This window comes from Herpailurus yagouaroundi, unplaced genomic scaffold, assembly GCF_014898765.1.
Source record: "Herpailurus yagouaroundi ecotype Mexico unplaced genomic scaffold, PumYag 183, whole genome shotgun sequence".
NCBI lineage: Eukaryota > Metazoa > Chordata > Mammalia > Carnivora > Felidae > Herpailurus > Herpailurus yagouaroundi.
Genome location: NW_024412414.1, coordinates 17,429,310 through 17,444,043, shown reverse-complemented (window position 1 = coordinate 17,444,043; position 14,734 = coordinate 17,429,310). Strand labels below are relative to the sequence as shown.

The following is a 14,734-nucleotide window of genomic DNA, read 5'->3' as shown; positions in this document are numbered from 1 at the left end:
AATCCTTATTCTGTCTAAAACACTATATTAACCTCGAAAAGGGGGATAAACTTGATAGACTTTGCTTTTGAAGAAAATGGAAATATGCTCAACTAAATAAACCAGGGTTTTTGGAAATTTTCTTCATAAGAGTTGGCCAGAGAAAGAACTAACAGATCTAAGCTTATATGTGTTGAGAACCTACCATGTATCAGGTATTCTGCTAAGCAGGGTATAAACATTATCTTGCTCACTCTTTCCAACCACTCCGGAGGTAGGTGCTATCATCATACCAATGTTTGCAGAAATTAAAAGGGTTAACACTTGCCCAATTTAGGATGATGGAAGCGGGAAACTGGCTTGAGACCTTCTACTTTCATGCTTCACACCTGCCTGCTCTTCCTAGGTGGCCTATAACCTTAGATGACCCTGCAAGGATATGATTTTGCCTCTCAGAGAAGGGTAAGAGAACCCAGAGAGGGAGTGGCCAGGCTGGTATTTGAATGGGGGCACACATCCATGTAAGGACGCACCACAGCCTGCTGCCCCTGAGGGTCTGTGAAGGATTTAGGTAGGAACTAAGTTTCAGCAGGTCACCAAGAGAAGAGCAGGCCACTTGGACGTGCGCTGGGCCAGCCTCTGCGTTACACGTAGCTGAGCGCGGCTCTACCAACTTGGACCTGAGAGCTGACACCCGATGTCAGAACGCTGGGTGGGGACGGCCAGCACGGCAGCCGTTTCAGGTTGGAGGGTTAGAGGTCCAACATACACCACTTTCACCTGGGACGTCCACCTCCTGGACGTCTTACCTGGACTGTCTGCACCGTGTAGATTTTCTTCAGGTTCGAGGCACACTCAGCTGCTGTGGCACCAGGGAGGGATCTGAGCGAACAAAAGCAAAAGAGCAAAGAAACAAGAGAAAACAAGTAGTCAGTGTTCCTGAAAGAAGTCTGCAGGTCTTTGCACAAATTAGGTCTGAAACCACAGAATCAGGCATTTTCTGGGATGTTCTTTAGAATTCAAGATGTGAAATTCCTACTTTGTGAAGCCATGTGTTTGCCTCTCCTAAATGTAAGCATGTTTATTCTGTGGAAGTTTAATTAAAAACAATTTCTTTTAAAAGAAATGGATTTAAAAACATATTGGAAACTTCAAAAAAAAAACCACATTTTAAAAAGCACTAAAATCGCCTTGTCACAACCAAACCTTTTGCTAGGACTGTGGAAAAGAAACGATGCCTACTGTGCAGGTAGGTGATAGGTAAATTGCAGGATCATTGCCGGGATACAGGTTTGAAAAACTTGTCAGTTCCCCGGTGGTAAATATTCACAAACTCTTTAAGAAACAGAGCAACCTTTTGGCAACTTTAAGAAAACACCATCACTAAAAGTCAACTGTAGTTTCACCTGAAATTTGCATACATTTCCAAAACACTTCCTTTTAGAAAAATTCTTTCAGTTAGTTTCTCGGGCTGATTTAATTAGCTCTGGGGAACTCTGCGGTCAGAATACATTAATCTTTAGTTTGCCATATGTTCCACTAGATGGCAACATACTACAGGTTTATTCACCAGAAAAATCCGGCACCATTTCCTGGGACTGGGGGCAACATGACTCCGTCTCATCAATCCTTAGAAGCTAAGACTCTCAGTTCCTGCCACCTTTTCTTTCTCCCTACACTGAATTACCAGTTCTTGCTCAAGACCGTTGGGATTCAGGTATGTCAGGCCGAAGATGAAAACTCACCCCTCAAGTAAAGCTTGAAAGCCCCATGTCTGGTTGTGAGGTGAGAAATGGGGTTTGCTGAGAGGAGAACATGCTGGCTCATGGTTGACCCACTAGGATCAGGCATCTGTAAAAAATGACCTTTACTGGCCACTTGCAGAGACACAGCTCCCATGGAACCTGAAGGCATTGCGCTTTCTGGAGAGCTGTTAAACCATTGCACGCTTGAGATACACACAAAACTCACAGAGCACAGAGGCAGAGAGGACAGCAAAGAAAGGATCATGCCCAGGTGTAGGGTGGGCATGAGGTATGAGTGGCAGGGTTCTACAGAGTATAATTCTGGAACTATGGGCCAGTAAATGCTCTCTGGTATCTAACTGGAATAGAAAAAAATAATTTCTGAATACAATTCCCTTGTTTGAAGGTCACTAAGGAAGAACAATTATGGACCAGTTTACGGGCAAACAAAGGACCATGTTAAGTAGGTGAAATCTGATAAATAAATCTAACCCAAGTGTTTACGACTCTTTTCTAGTTGTTTATAAATATGCTGGACATTTTTTTAAAGCAATAACCAACATGATTGCATTTTCTTGCCAGACCTGAAGGCTAAAATAACTATGTTGAAGAGTGTGGTGAACAGTGAGGTATTCAATCAACACCTAACTCTGACAGTGACTGGGCCCCAGATCAATCAATCCATCAGCCCACAGAGACTGCTTTGACTTGGATAAATACTAATTTACTATTTAATGCAGGTTGTTCTGCTGCTTTTGGCTTAAATTATAAAAAGATTGAACAAAAAAACCAAGACAGACTTTGAACCTTTTCTGAATAGATTTTCACATGAGAAAATCTATTACTTTTATATGGAAACCTACTGGCATTTATTCCAATGTCTATTTCTTTCCACTTGAAAAGTTTAGCTGACCTCTCCACCAAATATGCCCAGCAGGATATATCCCTGGATTACCCAAAGCACATAGGAGAGTATATACAGGGCTCCTTCCCTAACAGGGTGGGAGACAGGTTAGGATTCAAAGGAAGGAAATGTACTTTGTCTTTCCTTCTTTTTAAAAACGGTATGTTTCAAATTTTTACTATTTCTTAAATCACACTTCAATGTTTTAACTGTGCAGAAGGAGTATAACTGGAAAGCTCACCTCAGACATTAGGTCAACTTAATACAATGTGAAGGTAATACTGTTTACCTGGAAAAAGTCACTGAGGAATATTTCCTTTATATGCCTCTTTTTATTTTTTTTTTTAATTTTTTTTTTCTCAACGTTTTATTTATTTTTGGGACAGAGACAGACAGAGCATGAACGGGGGAGGGGCAGAGAGAGAGGGAGACACAGAATCGGAAACAGGCTCCAGGCTCTGAACAATCAGCCCAGAGCCCGACGCGGGGCTCGAACTCACAGACCGCGAGATCGTGACCTGGCTGAAGTCGGACGCTTAACCGACTGCGTCACCCAGGCGCCCCTATAATGCCTCTTTTTAAATGCCTCTGTATCCACACTGTGGTCTTTTAGTTGCATTCTAGTATAGGAGACAACCATACAAAATCATTCAGGGTCCCTCAGTTTCACTGTCTAAGTCTTATAAAGAAATCTAGTTTCCAGGGTCCAGAAAGGGCTCTTGAGTACAACAACAAGGCAACTCCGTCTGGGTCAGATAATATTATCAGGAGCTAGTGTGTGAGGACACTCCTACTTGTGCGCTAACCGTTCCCCCCGCACTGCACTCCTGTTGGCGTGCTATCCATTCACCATGCGCTACACTCCTGCATGTGCCCCAACCATTCCCCCTGCACTGCATACCTGTCAGTGTGCAAACGATTCCCCTGCACTGCACTCCTGCTAGTGTTCTAAACATTCCCCCAGCACTGACTCCTACCAGTGTGCTTACCATCCCCCCCTGCACTGCACTCCTGCCAGTTTGCTAACGATTCCCCTGCAGTACACTCCTGCCAGTGTGCTAATAATTCTCCAGCACTGCATTCCTGCTAGTGTGCTAACCATTGCCCTTGCATGGCACTCGTGCCAGTGTGCCAACCCTACCCTCTGCACTGCACTCCTGATGGTGTGCTGCACTCCTTCCAGTGTGCTAACCCTTCCCCTACTCTGCACTCCTGCTGCTGTGCCAACCCTTCCCCCTGCACTGCCCTCCAGCCACTGTGCCAACCTTTTGCCCTGCACTACACTCCTGCAGACGCACCAACCATTCCCCTGCATTGCACTCCTGCCAGGGTGCTAACAATTTCCCTGCAATGAACTCCTGCCAGTGCGCCAACCATTCCACCTGCACTACACACCCACCCCTGCACCCACCCTCCCCCAGTGCTGCCCCCCTGCCCCGTACACCCACCCTTCCCCCTGCAAAGCACTTCTGCCCTCACTGCACTCCCACCCATGCGCCCACACTTCCGCCTGCACTGCACTCTCTCCCGTGCGCCAACCCTTCCCCCTCCACTGCAGTCCCACCAGGGCACCCACCCTCACCCTGCACTGCAATACCTCCGGTGCGCCAATCCTTCCCCCTGCACTGCATTCCTGCCAATGTGGTAACAATTCCCCGTCTCCCCTGCACTGCACTCCTCCTAGTGTTCCAAACATTCCCCCTGCACTGCACTCCTGCAGGTGCACCAACCATTCCACTTGCACTGCACTCCCGCCCGTGCGCCCACCATTCCCCTGCACTGCACTCCTGCTGGTCCTAACCATTCCACCTCCATCACAGCACTGAATCCCTGCCACCCAGCTTTGTGGGAAGAGTCTTTCCAGGAGAGCAAAGAAAGTTCTCACACAAACCAGTAGGATCACCCTCAGTGATAGGTGTCTTCTGATTAACATTTCGTGATGCTGATGTACTGGCATTTTAAGGAAAAATATCAGCTTCGGTTTCCTAATTTCTTAATGGAGAAGGTTGGATTCTGTGATCTTCAAGGTTTCCTCTTGCTGCCGGAGTGTCTTCTGAATATCCAGGTTTCAAAGTAACGAAACAGTGTTGTTGGAATTCCTGACAGTAGACAGTGGTTGGCTTGGCCAGCGTAGGAAAGGTATTCTTCTGTGAGCCAAATCTGATTGCGACGGTCACTGAAAAACACCACTATGCCTAATCCTCACGCCTGACCTGGGACATCTTTAACAAGCAAAACCGCGTCATATCCACAGAATCAATTTTAAAAGGGTAATAAGCAAGCTGAGATTTTAAAATAATCTGCCTTGTAAACAGGTCAGCCTGTACTTGACTTGCCGGTTCAAAGTTGAACCAGAAGCTGCATCGTCTACTGTTACTGTTTCTTAAAGTAGCAATGCAGGTGGCTCGGGGCAGAGCTGCAGGCCTGGCAGCTGACCGCCCTGCACCCCTCCTCCCCGTGACTCTGAAAGAGACTTGTGCCGGCTGGAAGATAAATGTTTGCCCCGGAGGTAAATCAAAGACACACTATTACTTATCTCACATACACAGTATATTCTCGTATCTTTAACAAACCTTTGTATCTCATTCACGTTACAAACCCAAACCTTTCAACAGAACCCTCAGCAAACCCTCACTCTACAGACCAAAGAAGGCACTCATCTGGGCGTGATGTTGCATGCCCCCCCCCCCCCCGCCGAGGGGACACGTGGCAATATTTGGAGACATGTCCAACTGTCACAATTGAGGGGGATGCTACTGGCATCTAATAGGTAGAAGTCAGGGCAATTGTGGAGCCTCCCAGAGGGCACAGGACATCCACCTCACCCCCAACGATGGATTATCTAGTCCAAAATGTCAACAGAGTCCATGCTGAGAACCCCTGTCAGAAACATGTAACAGTCTCAGAGGATTTATAATTTACTTAGTTAACAAAGATTCACTGCACATCTCTTTTAGCTGATGGGGACACAGTTGTGATCACTCTACACAAAGACCCGTCCTCATGAAGTTTACGTTCTCAAACTGGCACCCCTGCTTTCTGAACTCCCCAGATTCCTGAAGCCAAAGAAATTATGATCTCTTTTCTTTGCCAAGGAGGGATGAGGTGGGAGAGAAAGCCATGAGAGGAATATACTTGTCGACGATGACCCTTCCTAGAAGGACACACAGCCAGAGGGGTGGGAAATCACAGAACCAGGGACTCAGAACCTATTTTCACATTCTCTGAATTCTATGCCCCCTTTTCGAGGTATACAGCTGCAGCTGAGAACACAGGAGCGGAACAATAAATGCCCCCTGGATGGATCACATTAAGGAGTTTGAAGTGTTCACCAAGAGTGTTCCCTCTGATTTAATGATATTAATGTAATAACGGCCTCCTTTTATTGAGCACGTGTCATATGAGAGGGTCTGGCTTCTATTGTCTCCAATCCTTTAGTAACGCGGTCAGGTTGGTGTCATCATCCCCACTTTATTAATTAGGAAACTGAGGCTCAGTCTTTTTAAGTAGCAAATCTGGGTTCTTTCCCTGATCTGTCTAGCTCTCGTGCCCATGATCTTCCTCTTAAACAAGGATGGCTCCCAGTAAAAACCAGTCACTGCCGTCATGGGTGGTCACACATGGCCTCTTAACGGCAAATCCGTCTCTCATCTCTTTTTAGACGACCTACTCCCTTCTTGGACCCACCAGCTGCTCCGGACCGTCATCCCCCTGCCAACATCCATCTGGCCACACTGCAGGAGGGGGCAGATGTGGAGACGCAGGGCTGGGATGGATGCTACCAGAATCCCTGGCAATAACGATATCCAAAAATGTGATATAAGGGACACAATTCAGTAAGAACACATGTACTGGTCATCATTTTCTGGGGCTGAACATGAGGAGAAGATACGTTACGAAATAAGAAACACAGGCAGGAAAGCAGAGGGGCTAAGAGGATCATCTTTAGAATGAATGGACTTGAGTTCAAGTCCCAGCTCAGCCACCTTCCAGCTGGGTGATAAGCCTGACCCTCTCTGACCCTCACTTCCTGTTTCTGAGAAGATGGTTTCTATCACCCATTGCTTTGCCACTTAGATGACATGACCGAATTCTATTTAAAGCATTTACCCAGCATGTGGCATTTAGTATGCAATTGTGGCTAACATCACCATCATCATCATCACCATCAGGGGCAGAAAAACAGGAACCGATGAGCATGCAATTAGAACTGAGAGATACTGAGTACGTTTTCTAATCTGTGGGGCAGCCAGCAAGAATCCCAAATCTGTGAGAGTTACACACACAGCTGAGAAACTCCTGTATTCCTTCTTCAGAAAAGAAAGCCCATCGGGTGCCAGTGTCTCCGGGATTAAGGCCAGAGCTACCCTGAGGGCTGTTTCCACTCCGAGTTGGCTAACTGAGAAGCTGTGATGGTTTAGGGCAGAAGTGAGAGGGGGTCCTTCGAGGTCTGCCAAGTAGGTGATTTGTGTAAAGACGTCAGGGGAACTATTAATGTTACTTACACCGCAAACTCGCAAATCCAGCTTTATATTACTCCTGTGTGTCTTCAACTGCATAACAGAATAACAGGAAATGCATCTTAAGACTCTTTATGTAAAATTTCTTTTCATTTGGGGAGTTAGGAGAAGGCAGGAAGCCCCATAAGTTTGGACCAACAGTTCTACCTAAATGGTTTACAGACACCTAAGCACCATTTACATGCAAAAAGCTAATGTGTTACTTACAAATCATCTTTATCGATTCATTAAAGCAGGTCCCTGAGAATTTCACAAGACAGAACCCTTCCAGTTCAATTTAAGTCTGAAATGCTCCAAGGCGTTTTATCCTCTCTCTTATTCCAGAAATACTTACTGAGCCCCCAATACTTGAAAAGGCCATGTATCACGTGTTATGTGCATGCATTATCCCATTTCACCCTCATTAAAACATCATGAGGTAAACAGTGGTTGCAAACCCACTCTGCAGAAAAGCAAACTAAGTTTGAGGGTGGTGACTTGGCCAAAGCCACACAGTTGGCTAGTGGCAGAGCTGGGACTTGAACCATGGATGGCTGGCAACCTCGCTCTTTCCCACGAGCCTGAAGGGATCACGTACTACCTGACCCATCCTCTGCTTGGTGGCATGAATACAACTCTGCACCAAGCAGTCTCAACCCTCCCGTAACTTGCAATCCTCAGTTTACTTCCCTGCAATACAAATGCACCTTCTCCATTCAACCCCACCCTTAAAGATACGGTTGCCACAGGTAAGGCTCATGAATAATTCATGGAGACAGAAGCCCTTCCGAATACTCCAGGCAAAGATCTTTGCCCGTTACCTGGCTAGCTCTTAGCAGGCCACAGCACCACTTACCAGTGACCTGGACACCTGGAGATGCTTCTTAGAAAGAAAAGATGCCGGAAAGGTTTCCCCAAGTCCTGCCTGCATCCTTGCCAAAGCGTGGTCAGTTAACTGGCGGTGTTGCTTGGGAGCTTGTTAGAATGACAGCATCTCCAGGCCCATTAGACACCTGCTGAGTCCTATGGGATTTGTATATATATCGAAGTTTGAGATGTGCTGGCCTGTGTCATCTAAATTAAGTCACCGTAAGAAATGCTAACAACTTGGGAAGTAAAAGCTAATGAACTACAGATAGCATCATCAAAAACACATAAAATCCTTCTTCTCACAGATGCATTTTTTGTCGTCACCCAAAGAGATGATCAAGATGAGGCTGTCGTTAAATGTGAAGGACAATCCAACACAAGCTCTTAAATCTGGATTTGAGGCAAGGCTCTCTTCTTTGCAAATTCTGAAGCAGGGAGTCCTTGGCTTCATTTTTCCCCCATGAAACAGGAGCTCGGTTTCTTCGTTTGTGAAATTAAGTGGGAGGACCAGATTGCCTCTCAAGTCCTACCTAGCTTCCTTATTTCGGGATATGAGATGTGGAAGAATTGTGTCCCGTTCATTGTTCATGTTCACAAGGAAGTGGTGTTCAACAGGGCTAGGGACACCAGTGCTTGGGGTCACACACAGTCCTGAGTTCAAATCCTGTTTCCATTTTGTACTGGCTGGGTAACCTTAGTCAAGGTGCTTCTCTGGGCCTCAACTTTCTCATTTGTAAAATGTTGCTGACACATCCTACTGCAACATTGTGAGAACCTTGTGGGTAATTACGTACGGCACCCAGGGCAGCACCTAGCCCAACAGAGTACACAGGAATTAATACTGACAAGCTAGAGTGGAAAAAGATGTGAAATTTTGCAAACGGTACAATATATCCACATAACGTATGCACACACCCAATGTCCAAGCACATGATAAATGGTTGGTGAAAGAAATGAATACTGACAATATTCCACCTTGTATGAGTGACCACTTCATTTGAGCCAAGGGAACAACCTTAGAGAGGGAGAGTTGAAAGCCAGGGATAGGTCTCATAAAGCCAGTCTTGTTGAATTTACTGACATCCGGCTCAGCAGTCAGAGGGAAACTCTTGACAGGCTCAGTTCTAAATCGTTTCACTCCATTAAAGCTGATTTCGACTTAATCACTTTTATTTTTTTTTTTATTTTTTTCAACTCTTTTTACATTTATTTTTGAGACAGAGAGAGACAGAGCATGAACAGGGGAAGGGCAGAGAGAGAGGGAGACACAGAATCCGAAACAGGCTCCAGGCTTCGAGCTGTCAGCACAGAGCCCGACGCGGGGCTCGAACTCACGGACCGTGAGATCATGACCTGAGCCGAAGTTGGACGCTTAACCGACCGAGCCACCCAGGAGCCCCTCGACTTAATCACTTTTAAACACACCTGTGGCTTGCGGCCATACCAGCTTCCTGTTTGACAGTCACATACAAAAATGGTCCAGGGCCTATCAGGAACATTTAATAAGGTGTCTATTGAAACACGCTTCATAGTCTAAATGCTTTATTTTTGCACGTTTATTTTTATTTTTCCAGGCTTCCATCTATTTTCATTCCTGGCCTCTAAGCTCCTGGACACTAGCAACTGGAACTCTTTCCCTCTTGGCATATAACGAATCCCTGAGCACAGAGAGGTTGCGTGGGAGAGAAGTGTGGCAGTGTCAGAGGTGACAGGAGCACTAGGGCCAGGTTTTGGACTGTCACCATGCCAGACCACTGACGTCCTGCGAGCTGTCTCAGGTGTGGAAATAAGGAAATGGCATGTGTAATAATAAAAGAAGGAAAATACACTTTTTAAGCAGCTAGTGCCAGGGAAGGGCTTATAACTTTCCTGGGTGAGAATGTTTAGGGCCTTCAGGCCTACCTGTGGGAAGGAACCAATGACCCAAAGACTGAGGTCGTGAGCCCCTCCTTCACAGCCTTTCCCCACCTGAGCTCCCTGGAGACCCTTTGCCCCTTCCAGAAAATAAAATCCTGGGACAATAAGAGAGACTGTGGATTCAGAAAGGCAAAAATGAAAACAGGAAAGGAAAAGTCGAGATGCCAGCCACTCTGTCCCTGTCAGCTATGGCCTTCCATGCAGTCTTCTACCTTCGCCTGGTCCCAAAAGGCCACTCTATGAACAAGGATGGTATTGAGATCCTCTCCAACAAGCATGGCCTTGTCCCCATATCAGATTTGTTATTATGGAGCCCACTGTTGGAATGCATGTGAAATCACCACACCGTGAAAGGGGGCTCCCTCTGGTACCTCCTGGAACTCTCTACTGATGCTAAGGAAGCATGTGGTACAAAAGACGTCCCTTCCGGGAGGCCCAGAACCATGCTGTCATTGTGCATGTACTATTAACGGTGAGGACAGGGATGGGCAAATGATATGCTCAGTTAGCCTCATCCATAAACAGAGCAGTAATTCTTCACGTGTGATGGGTAAGGCATTTGTCACAAGTGTGCATTCCATCTCAGGGGTCTGAAAGAGCAGGTCCTGGGCGGGGTTGGGAGCCTGTATTTTAAAAGGCACAGCCAGGTGGTTCAGATGTAAGTGGAGAGGGATGACAGTGTGAAAAACACTGGTTGGGTGGAGGGAAACCCCGTTGGGGTGGGTTGGTGGGAGGCTCACGTGATTGGCCTACCTCTGTGACTAAAGACACAAGCACACAAATACTCCCTAAGCACCTACTATGTGCACTGTCATATCCACTCCTAGGGAGCCAGACATGGGGCAGTCCAAGTCTCATGGTCAAGAAGAAGGGACCGAGAAGCAATCAATAATTCTTAATATAAATAGTGGCCTGTAAAAAATGCTGCAGGTGCACAAAGGAGGTGGTGGGATGAATCCTGCCTAGGCCAAGGGCTAGTTAAGGACAATTACAGAGTTGGCATCTTTGCAAGGCCTTGAAGGATGCATGGCAGCCTTTTAGGTAGACAAAGGGGAGAGAGGCATCCCAACCTGAAGGAACATCATGAGACAAAGATCAGAGGCTGTCAAGTCCACGGTTACCAGAGAGACAACACGTTGGGTCCAGGGAGACGCACAGAGAGTGGTGTTTCGGAGTTGGGGAGATACAGGGCATGACGCTAAAAACAAGGTGGGTTTCACGTTAAAAACAGCAATGTAGACGTTTATAACCTGCGACCTACAGGTTTTAGGTTTTGTTTTTGTTTTTAACCTGCGGAATGCTTTCTTCAAATTAGAGTGGCCAGTTTCTAAAATAAACCACCACCAACAAAACCAATCAGAGCTGCTCTAGTCAACGGAGGGTGGCGATCCAGAATCCCACCTGCTGGGAGCACACAAGCCCACAACAGAGGCACCCTGAGGTGGTGACAGATGGAGTCACAATCCACTGCTGTGGCACAGGTGAAAAGGTAGGGGTTTGGAGTGGCAAGACCAGGTACAGTGTAGAAGGCTAAGCCTCGAAGCCCAGGTAGGGGGGTGCTGGGAGAAGGGAAGAGCTTGGGGGCAGGCAGGCTAGCATGTACCTGGGGCTAGGGGACACCAGGCCCTGCAGAGGCATGGGCATGGAGGGGAGGGGCCGGATTAGACTTCCAACAGGGGACCAGCCATTGGAAGCACAGAACTGGATGGAGTAGTGTACTTGAGAGAGGAGTCAAGGAACAAACGGAAATTCCGACTCTGAAAAATGTGTCAGATGGAGGTATTGCTAAGCAGCATGTGGTAGGCTGGGTGTCCAGAACTCAGGAGAGAGGTCAGGGCTAGGGAGGCAGATTTATAGATGGTCATCAGAATCATATGAACCACCATGACAGAGAAGGGGAAGTCACCAGGGGTATAGTCCCACAACCCCGAACTATTCAGGGTCGGGTGGCTGGTACCAGGTGCTGATCCAGGAGCTGAGGGCAGGATGATGCAGAAAGGACTCTGGGAAGCCGACATTCCAGGGAGAGGAGACCTGCAAATGCAGGCTCCTATGGAAAAAAAACAAAGGAGGGTCAGGGGCACGGGAAGTGTGTGTCAGGATGTGTGCGCCATTTTGCATCAGTGGTTAAGGAAGGCCCTGCTGAGAAGATGACACGTGAGCAGAGACCAAAAGGAGAGGAAAGCCCAGTCCTAGCAGGTGAGTGAGGGAAGGGCATTCCAGGCAGGAGGGGCTGCTGGTGGCAAAGGCCCATGCTTGGGATGATAGAGAAAGACCTAGAAGGGTAGGAGAAAGAGTGAGAGGGAGACGAGGGTGGGGGAGGGAGGGGGAAGGTATATTGGGTGGGGACAGGAAATGCTATAGCCTCTCAAAGGCTATTTTAAGTACTTTGGCTTTTGCTCTGAGTAAAAAGGAGAGCAGAGAAGGGAAAGGCCTTCACTTAGGTATTACAGGGACCACTTCAGCTGCTGGGATGGGAAGGGACTGTAGGGGGCCAGGGTAGAAGCAGGGGAAATAGTCAGCACGCTCCTGCAATGGCCCAGGTGAGAGAGGTGGTGTGGCTCAGGGTTTAGGATGCAGGTAGAGAGAATGCATTGGATTCTGGATACATTTGGATGGTAGAATCAACAGCATCTGCTGAGAGTGGATGTAGGGGAGGGAGAAGGAACAGGAGAAGAAAAGGAAGGGAGAGTCACAGAGGTCTCCAAGAGTCGGGGGCTGAGCACCTGGAAGGATGGACTCACCGTCAACTGCTCTTATCTGAGATGGGACACATGGAGGAAGACAAATTGGGGAGAGAAACTGGAGAGGTGGCTTGACTTGTGTCGAGTTCACATGTGTATCAGACGGAGACAGAGAGAAGGAGACGGATGCACACGTGTAAAACTGTGGGAATCACCAGCAAAGTGATGGAACTAAAAGCCTTGTGACTGAATGGCATCACTGGTGTGGTGTGGATGGGGACAAGAGGCCAGAGGACTGAGTCCCATGGACAGTACTCAGAGGAAAGGGGGTCACCACGAGATGAAAACAAAGCACTCAGAGAGAGACATGCAACCAAGAGTAGCCTCTAAGATCAAGACAGGATGCGGCTTTAAATACCCAGAAAAGGGGAGGAAAAGTCTCCATCCTATATCCCCAACCAAAATTATACCCCCATATGCTTGAATTCTTAGCCATACCATCTAATTTAAAACAACAACAACAACAACAACAACAACAACAACAACAACTAAGGACTTACTGGAAAGTACTATTGAAAATGCAACTAACTCTACTAAGGGACTCTCCCATTCATTCATGGGGGGAAATGAGTCCATCCAGGGACTATTAGTGTGTGTGGTCGGGGGCGGGGGGCGGGGGGTGAGGTGGTAATTTTGGAGCTTCAGGTAACAGTGTTGTCAGCATTTATTAAACACTTATTCTATGCCAGGCACGCATGTGAGTATTTTATGCTCATCCAATAATCCCTAGAACAGCCCCCATGAGATATAGTCTATGATTATTCCCATTTTACAAACAATGAAACTGAGCGTTTAGAGTGACTAGATCACTTGTCCATGGCCACACAGTAGGCTGAAAGGGACAAGTAGGTAGTAGGTGCCAAAGGATAGTCTTATGTGGAAGGAGGCCTCTACGTGCTGTGGAACTCAATACTGATGCCCTCAGTGGCGGACATCAGCTATGCTGGGGTGAAGGGTGCTTTGGAAGGCTCTCCTGAGAACATCACTACTCTCTATAGAATCCTGTTTCCCTAGGGAGGAATGGTTACAAATGAACTTCTAGAACATAATGTGTTCACAACCCCACAGGGAAGGAGACCAACCTACAGAAACAGAAGGGACTCCCAGAGAAGGGAATAGAGCTCAATAAAAGCCATGGGGTGAGTGGTCAGGCAAAATGAATTCAAATGAAGAATGCTGGAAGTAATTATACTTTCTAAGTTAATGTAATTATTTCTATTACAAATTTGGACACTATGGACACGATTTCATTTGACTGCTGGCTTTCAGAGATCAGAAATGCAGAAATACAGACTAGGAGAGCTCGAGTTTGTGTCTTCAATGAAGTTACTACGTTCTTATCCTAAAAGATCCCAGATATTCTTAGAAAGTTATTTACTGTTTTGTAGTATTAAAATCTTGGACCGTACTTAAAATGCTGTGCCTTTAAGTAGGCTAATTTGTGACCTGTTTAAAAAGAAACTCCCTCAAGCCTGTTTCCACCAGTCAAGAGTTTCCCCATTATAGACCAGAGATCCAGGTTTACCTTGAAAACATATACCAGGTAACAACATTAGTTACAACGCACCTTTGAAAACAGACACATAATTTCATTCTGCTAAAGTTTGCCAAAATCACTCCTGTTATGACGGTAAAAAGCTTTCTTAGCATCCCATAATGAAAGTGAAAATGTTTTAGATAACGAGACTCTTGAATCTACCCCACCCCCAACTTCTTTGGGTCCCCGGAAAAGGCAGTGGCTCTGAGTTTCAATTCTTACAGAGAGGTGCTATTTCCAACAAGAAGAAAGGAACGAACTTATGTCCCTTAAAAGGGTGATTATCACTTTTCAAAAATCTTGCAGGCATGTTATGGAAGGCTTTTAAAGACGTGACTTGGGTCTATTAAGTAAATTTCACAGAAAACAGCCATATACCTTCCTCCCTAACGCTTAACCAGAGAAACAGTGTCATCAAAATTTCCATAAGCTCTTGGGACAACCTTGAGGTGTCATCGTTGGGCACCCACTGGGTGACAGATACCAAAAAGGGCTTCACATTAGTGAATTTATTCATTTGTCAAAAACTTCTCGTGCTC

The 14,734-nt window shown here is 46.5% G+C and overlaps 1 protein-coding gene across 1 annotated transcript in view; it reads right to left on the bottom strand.

Moving 5' to 3' along the window:
- Positions 1 to 14,734, bottom strand: part of EIF4E3 (eukaryotic translation initiation factor 4E family member 3) — a 47,047-nt gene that overhangs the window by 24,196 nt on the left and 8,117 nt on the right. The window contains exon 2 of the mRNA XM_040492178.1: positions 789 to 861. The gene's annotated coding sequence lies outside the window, so the exon portion shown is untranslated. The remainder of the gene's footprint in view (positions 1 to 788; positions 862 to 14,734) is intronic.